Source organism: Heterodontus francisci, chromosome 36 (assembly GCF_036365525.1).
Source record: "Heterodontus francisci isolate sHetFra1 chromosome 36, sHetFra1.hap1, whole genome shotgun sequence".
Lineage (NCBI taxonomy): Eukaryota > Metazoa > Chordata > Chondrichthyes > Heterodontiformes > Heterodontidae > Heterodontus > Heterodontus francisci.
Genome location: NC_090406.1, coordinates 42,684,114 through 42,692,403, shown reverse-complemented (window position 1 = coordinate 42,692,403; position 8,290 = coordinate 42,684,114).

Sequence of the window (8,290 nt, the reverse complement as noted above, 5' to 3'; positions counted from 1 at the left end):
TGAAGGAAGTAAGAGGTCCATGGTCGCACCATTAGCAGCTTACTAATTATGTCAGAATATGGGGCATGTGAAGGAGCATAATGCAGGAACACACTTTCATCCTCAATGTTCTCAGTGATGCCTGTTGCTATGGGCTACATCGCAGCTGGCTCCATGATACTGAGAACCATCTCCTCCATAGGGTTCAGGAGATGCAGACACCCTTCTCCCCTGCCACCTCTGCTCTGCTCCCTTCTATTGTGTGCCACCTTGTCCTGCAGAATGTCGTGTTGCACTGTGTTTGGGTGATGTGCCAAAGCTGAATAACTGGAGGTATGTGGAAGCAGTGAAATTTGGGCGTGAGGCCAGCAGCACTGTGAGGTGTATGAGGGTTAGAGTGAGTATCTGGATGTTCAACCTTCGGACTGAGTGCCAGGGAGTGCTGCCAGGTGAGTGATGGGGTGTGCATCATGGCAGGGGAAGAAACCATGATCAGTGGCTTTTGATCCTGTTCCAGGTTGGTTTTGAGTAAAATGGCTGTAACCAATTCTGGAGCTTCAGGCCAGGGAGTGTGTAACACCGTTCGGAAGGATAAGGAAGGAAGTGGACCTTTTGACCGTAGCTTCTTCATTAAAAAATTCCTTATTGATTGCTGTGGATTCCAAGTTGCAGACATCTTCTGCCTGCAGCATTTCCCCAGCAGTGGATATTCAAGAACGTGGCGGGGTGCATCAAGTTCCTGAAGGTGTTCAAGGTGAAGGGAAACCAGGCGTCACTGTCAATCCTCACAGTGGAGCCACTCTTCATGCTGCCGTCGCAACGTGACCGGGTGGTGACAATCCACCTCTATAACCCCCACACAAAAACAAGAAATGCTGGATTCACTCAGCAGGTCTGGCAGCATCTGTGGAAAGAGAAGCAGAGTTAACGTTTCGGGTCAGTGACCCTTCTTCGGAACTGACAAATATTAGAAAAGTCACAGATTATAAACAAGTGAGGTGGGGGTTGAGCAAGAGATAACCCCCATGTTCCTGTCGTGGATGTACTCACCTTCCTCGCCAGGTACTTCGAGGTAGCCGGGAGCAGTACTGATGTCAAGGACTGATTTGGGATTTGGACCAGCAAGCAGCAGGTTAAGGTGACCTTAAAGGTCGATGCCAATGGAACCATCATCCATCCTCCCTCCAGCTTCGCTATCGGGGGAAGGTGAGACTTCTTGGTCTATGCGGGGCAGCCCAGACTTTGTTGCATCTGTATCAAGTTTGGTCACGTGGCAGCTAACTGCAGCACAGTTATCTGCAAGAACTGCAAGAAGGAAGGCCATCAGACCAAGGACTGTAAGCAGAGTAAGTGTATCAACCTGTGCGGTGGGGCAGGCCACCTCTACAAAACCTGCCCCAAATGCTGCCTCAGTTATGCACAGGCAGCAAGGTCCAAGGAAAGGCTGGGAGAAGGAATGGTGAATGCGTCTGGTGCTGGGAAGGAGACAAGCAACCCTCTCCGCAGCGAGGAATGTCTACCTGAGAAGGAGAAGAAAGGGGAGGCATCTGCAATTAGCGACACAACACCTACACATGCCCGGAAACCCCTCCTCTACAGACAGAATCAATGGAGGAGGAGGCAGCAGATGGACAAACTGGTCAGTGGCAAGTGGTAAAAAGGAAAACCGCAAAGAAGAAACCTCCAAAAATGGGACAGGTCACCACCCAAACCAGTGGCAAGAGGAGACAGACTATGGCAGCTCCTCCTCATCGGACGAAGAAGGGTCAGAATGCCGACACCTGCAAAAGAAGCAACAGAACTCAAAGGAGCTGGAAGATAAAGCCCCCCAGCTCCGGGGAACTGGAAGCTGTGATGGGCCCAGTGCGCCTCAAGCCCAAAGCACCGAGCCTCGCGACATGCCCAGTGCATCCCAGCTCCGGGACACCGAAAGCAAAGAAGTGTTGGGCACACTCCAGCTCCAGGAAGCCAGGAGCAGTGATGTCTTCGAGGAAGAACAAAGGGAAAAGACACCAACAGCAGAGGACAACCCAAGCTTTGCTGCCTACAAGACCCCCCAATGTCACCCCAGTGGAACAAACCCTGCATGAGAAACCAGGAGGGGTTTCTGAGCCCAATGAACGTGAAACAGCTTGCGTAGGATATGGATCTGCAGTAACATACTGAAGGACTGGGACTAGCAAGGACAACTGGTGTGGGAAGCAACACCCAACTTCAAAATGGGTATAAAGATTGCTTCAATTAATGTGCGTAACATTAGATCCACTACGATGTGTTTCAACCTTGGACTACCTCACCAAGGTCAAAGCTGACCTGCTGTTTCTGCAGGAGTGTGGAATACCACACCTCAGCACCTACAGGCAATGGTCGCGATGGTGGTCCCACGGGCCATCGATCTGGTCAGGGAGTAATGATTCCCGTTCCTCCGGCCTGGGTATTCTGCTGCAGGGAGGTAACTTCACCATCTACGAAGTTGAGGAGGTGGTGGGCAGTCACCTCCCCGTAGCAGATGTAATGTACAACAACGCTCTGCTCTGGTTGATCAACGTGTTCGTCCTGGTTCAATGCAGTGAGCAGCTGACCATCTTCCAGCAGCTCCCACTACTGCTGGTGACATCCAGGCCAGTCATTCTAGGCGGTGACTTCAACTGCATCATCAATGCAGCTGGATGATCTGGCATGCAAAATCTGCTCCGGCTACAGTTGATGGGGGTCGAGGTCAAGGAGGATCTCCAAGAAGTGAAGAGCCAGCAGGCCTCGCTCTTTGCCATGGAGGCCTCCATGATCATCTTCCGGTCCAGAGTCCGCACCGTTGAGCAAGATGAGATGTGCTCATGTTACTTCTTCCAAAAGGTACACGGAGAGAGCTCTGTTATCAGTAGCCTGAAGGAAGAGGATGGCTCGGTAACGTCTTCGCAGTCCGACATACTAAGGATCAGCAAATCCTTTTATGCTGGGCTGTACGATGTGAAGCTCACGGACGGCAGAGCCTCCCAGTCCTGCCTGTCATCTATCACAGAGGTCTTAAATAACAGCATGAGGGAGGGACTGGACAAACCGCTAACTCTGCATGAGCTGATAAACGCCGTCAGGTCCTTCAAGACGAATAAAACTCCCGGAAGCGACAGCTTACTGGTTGAGTTGTATTCGGCTCTGTGGGACTGGGTCGGCCCAGACCTGCTGGAATATACGAGAATATGCTTCTGGCCGGCAGCATGTCAGAATCCATGAGGAAAGGCATCATCACCCTCATCTACAAGCGGAATGGGGAGAGGGCAGAAATCAGAAATTGGCGGCCCATCTCACTGCTTAATGTAGACTACAAGATACTATCCAAAATCATAGCCAGTCGAGTCAAGTCTGCTCTGGAGTTGGTGATCCACCCCGATCAGACCTGTACTGTACCTGGCAGGATGATCTCTGATAGTCTCGCGCTACTCAGGGATACGCTCGCCTACGTACGGGGCAGGAGGGTGGACACCTGCCTCATCAGCTTGAACCAGGAGGAGGCTTTTGACAGGATATCGCACACCTACATGATGGACGTGCTTTCCAAAATGGGGTTTGGGAGGGAATCTGCAATTGGATCAAACTGCTCTACACAAATTTCAGTAGCGCAGTCTCAATCAATGGGTGGGAATCAGAAAAATTCCCGATCCAATCTGGAGTCAGACAGGGCTGTCCTCTTTCCCGTCTCGTTTGTTTGCTGTATCGGACCTTTTGCTGAGTCTATTAGGAAGGATGCAAGCATAAAAGGGGCGACAATCCCAGGCAGTGGAGGCACTCAGGTTAAAACCTCCCTGTACATGAACTACATCGCCGTCTTCTGCTCGGATCCACTGTCCATTCGCAGACTGATGAACATCTGCGACCAGTTCGAACTGGCCTCGTGAGCCAAAGTCAACCACGACAAGAATAAGGCCATGCTCTTTGGGAACTGGGATGACCGATCCTTTGTCCCCTTCACCGTCAGGTCAGACTATCGGAAGGTGCTGGGGATATGGTTCGGAAGGGCTGGGACATGCGCCAAAACCTGGAAGGAGCGAGTAGCCAGGGTACACCATAAACTGAGCATGTGGGAGCAGCGATCTCTCTCCATTGTGGGTAAAAATCTGGTCATCAGGTGCTAGGCGATCATGTTGTTGCTGTATGTGGCGCAGGTCTGGCCCATACCCCACTCCTGCACCGTGGCAGTCACCCGAGCCATTTTCTATTTTATCTTGAGATCTAAAATGGACTGGGTACGGAGGACACGATGTTCAACCTTCTGGATAAGGGCGGGAAAAATGTACCCATCGTTGTCCTCATCCTGATGACCACCTTTGTGCGCGGCTGCATCAAGCTGTGTGTAGAGCTGCAGTACGCAAACACCAAGTGTCACTACGTGCTGAGGTTCTATCTGTCCCCGGTGTTACGAAGGATGGGTCTGGTCACATTGCCGCGGAACGCTGCATCCAGTTGGACCGTGCTGTACCACCTATCTTTCGTGGGAAAGTTTCTGCGGGAAAACACCTTTGACTACTAATCCATCAGGCAATGGTCTGCACGGAATGTTCTCAAGGCCCTATGAGAAAAGGAGATGGTGGATCCTGTCGGATGGTTCCCCAAGCAGACCGCCAAAGTCATTTGGCAGAATGCCTCATCACCAGAACTTTCAAACAAGCACCAAGACATAGCTTGGCTGTGGTGAGAAGGGCCCTCCTTGTCAGATCCTTCCTACACGCCCGGAATCTCACCACCTCTGCATGCTGCCCTCAAGGTGTCTGTGCTGGGGAAGAGACTGTTGCCCACCTCCTTCTGTAATGTGTCTTTGCAAAGCAGGTGTGGAAAGAGATGCAGTGGTTTTTGTCCAGGTTCATCCCTAGCAGCTCTGTAATACAGGAGTCTGTGCTCTACGGGCTGTTCCCAGGGACACGCACTGAGATAAACATCAACTGCTGCTGGAGGACCATCAATTTGGTGAAAGACGCTCTTTGGTCTGCCCGAAACTTGCTGGTCTTCCAGCGAAAAGAGTTGTCCATGACCGAGTGTTGCAGACTGACACATTCCAAGGTCCAGGACTACGTGCTGAGGGACGCACTAAAGCTCGGGGCAGCCGCAGCAAAGGTTCAATGAGGAAACATCACTGTGTAAGGTCCTCTCACCAAACTGAACTCGGGCTGTATACACCAAATATGGGTTTGTTGTAAAATGTACATTGCATGTAAAATGGAATGAAAAATATACTTTATTCATAAAAATCTGTAAAAAATGCATTACAAAACAACAACAAGTTGACATTCCAAAAATTGCAAAGGAAATCAGTTTTCTTCAATACAGGGCATGAGGCAACTCACGCCCTGTATTGAAGAAAACTGATTTCCTTTGCAATTTTTGGAATGTCAACTTGTTGTTGTTTTGTAATGCATTTTTTACAGATTTTTATGAATAAAGTATATTTTTGGAAAGAAAAAAGTGTGCATCATGGAAGGTTAGTTTTGTGGTGGGTAGGAGATGTCATGTGACATTCACTAACCTTGACCACCCATGAGAGACTTCTTGTGTAACTGCTGCCAGGCCCTCAGGTACAGACTCCGGAAGTTGATCTCCCTGGTCATCAGCTCTGTTCCCTTCTGAGGGTGGTCCTTGAGGACCTCCTGGCCCCTCACGGACCATGGCATTTCTCCTGCCACCCACCTCCACTTCTTGCGCTTCCAGCCCCACGTCCGTCTCCCTGGAACCCCATCTTGGTCCTGGTGTTCCACTTTCCATGTTTTAAATTTCAGCAACATTATTCAGTGCAACTTCCCTTTCAAAGGACAGATTGCCTTTAAGAAGAGGAGGCTGGCTGCATGTCATGCTATCAGCACAATGCTGATTGGCCCCCTGCTGAGCGCCGAGGCAGCCAGGGACACGAAAAGGAAGCCAACAGCGAGGAAGACACTCAGCTCTACGCTACAGTTGCCCACTCCGATGAAACTGGCCCAGGCTGGTCTCAAATTGTGACCCCTAAGCCCAAATAAATGGGCAGATGAATTTTTAGCTCCCTTTATGGCTTTCCCCCTACCTTTCTCTGTAAACTCCTTCAGTCCTATAATCCTGCCCAAACCCTGTTACTCTAACTCTGGCCAGTTGTGCATCCTGCCTTCTGTTCACCAATCCCTGGTGACTGTTAATTCAGTTGTATGGGCCCCACGCTCTCAAATGTTTTTGCCAGCGCTGCACCACTCCACTTCCCCTACTCCTTAAAATTCACCTCTTTTACTAAGCTCTGGGTCACCTTTTCTGATCTCTCCTTTGCGTTTGCACCTTTTTGTTTTGGTTACACTCCTGTGAAGCATTTTGGAGTTTTTTTTTCTTTAAAGATGCAACGCAATTGCCAGTTGTTGCCAACATATCTGTAAAACTAGAAAGAAAGAAGTAAAAACACCTTTCATGACCTTAGGATGTCCCCAAGTGCTTTACAGCCAATAAAATACTTCTGTATTCACTGTTTTAATGCAGGATTAGTTAACGATATATTCGGCTGGACCTCTGCCTGAGAATATGTACAGTGAGAATCTTGGTGCCAAGAAGGAGCCTGCCAGTGCCTGGCTGCTGCAGCATCAGAAGAGGTGGCTGGGCATTTAAATGAGCTGGAAAGGCCTGCAGATTAAGGGCAGTGCTCCTTTGTAAATCTCAGCAGAGTGAGTGAGTTGCTTCATTCCCTGACTTCAGAGGCGCTGCTCTTGATAACATAGGATTGCTATCATCTTTCACACGACGACCCTGGGAATCAGCGATAAGTTGGATGGGCAGGAGGGAAATAGGCCAGGGACCTGGGCTCAGCCATATATTCTGAAATTTGTATGTGGTGGAAAAGGACAGACAGCTGGGATTGCACCAGGGGTGAGGCTTGGTGGGTGGAATTGAGGTCAGGGCAAGAGGCAGTGGTGGGTCTCACCAGCTGGAAAATCGACCCTTGGTTGGCCAGCTCATTCGACCAAGATTGAAAGGCAGCAACTTATCAATGAAGATCTGTGGGAATCTTTAAAACACCCCCTTCCTTACCTTCTAGAAATATTAACTTTTCCAGTACAAATTGAAAAGAAACTTCAATTTATATTGAGCTATTTTCCATCCTGTTGTAAAGTATCACCATGATTTGTCTCTGCGAATCATCTATCTACAATGATAAATTGCAAGCACCCATCAAAGAAACCAGCTCGGGCTTGTGCAAATGCAGCAATGAGATTTCTGATGAACGGTCCAGATTCTAATATATTTTCCTGTGTTTTCCTTTGCCATTACAAGATGCAGGAAGAGGAGGAGGAGGAAGTCGACAGCAATCTTTTACTCTGCCCTAAGAATGCTCTTATCACTCACACATTCAATCACCTTTTCTCTCTCACTCCCCAGCCCAAGAAATCCACCTGGGTGGGGAGTAGTTCTGGTGGGAATGGGGGAGTCTGTGGAGGGGGGCGGTGGCTTGGGGTGAGTGGGATCATTGGCATGAGAGTTCATCACTGGGTGAGTCACAGAACTGGAGGGCACTGGGGAGTCTGACAGTGGAGGGCGGAGACATTGCACAACTCAATTCCTCAGCTCCAGTGCTTCAGGACTCAGGTTTCAGATGTCCAGCTCTAAAAAGGTTTCTGGATGAATAATGGACCTGCAGGGAGGTTCTACTCCCATTATAGTCCTTTCAGTTAATTTCTGGTAAACTAAAGTTAAACATGCTCCCTTAATCTGTTTGCATATTTTCGCATTCCAACCTCCTTCTGACTCTGTAACATCTGTCAACAATGGCCTTTTTATCTTAATCCATAATGACAGGTATAATTATTTCCCGTGCCTTCAAACGTTCTTTCGTATAAAAAGAAAAGCCCTTCCCTACCTTCCCCGTGCTCCATCCTGGTCTATCCCACTATTCTTGCATATCAAGCACCTTTGAGTTGACCTCCCCCATTCTAAACACTTATTAATCTATTATCCTTTACTATGGACAAGATCTTAATCCCCATGATCAACATAGAGCTGCAGATCTCCTCATCTATTTTTATGTTAGCACTGTGCCTTGTCTGGACTCATGAATGTGCAGACTGTGTCTTGTCTGGAGTCATGAATGTTTGCATTGTGTCTTGTCTGGACCCAGGAGTGTTAGCTCTGTGTCTTCTCTGGACTCAAGCACGCTAGTGCAGTGCCTTGTCTGGATTCAGGCAGCGTTTTATTGCTTTGCTGTTGCAAGTCATTGAATCAAACCACACTGTCCCTTTGTCTGAACTCGCTCTTGTAGAGAATGTGTCAGTCTACAGCCTGACTGGATCAAATTATGTATTCCAGGAAGGTTGAA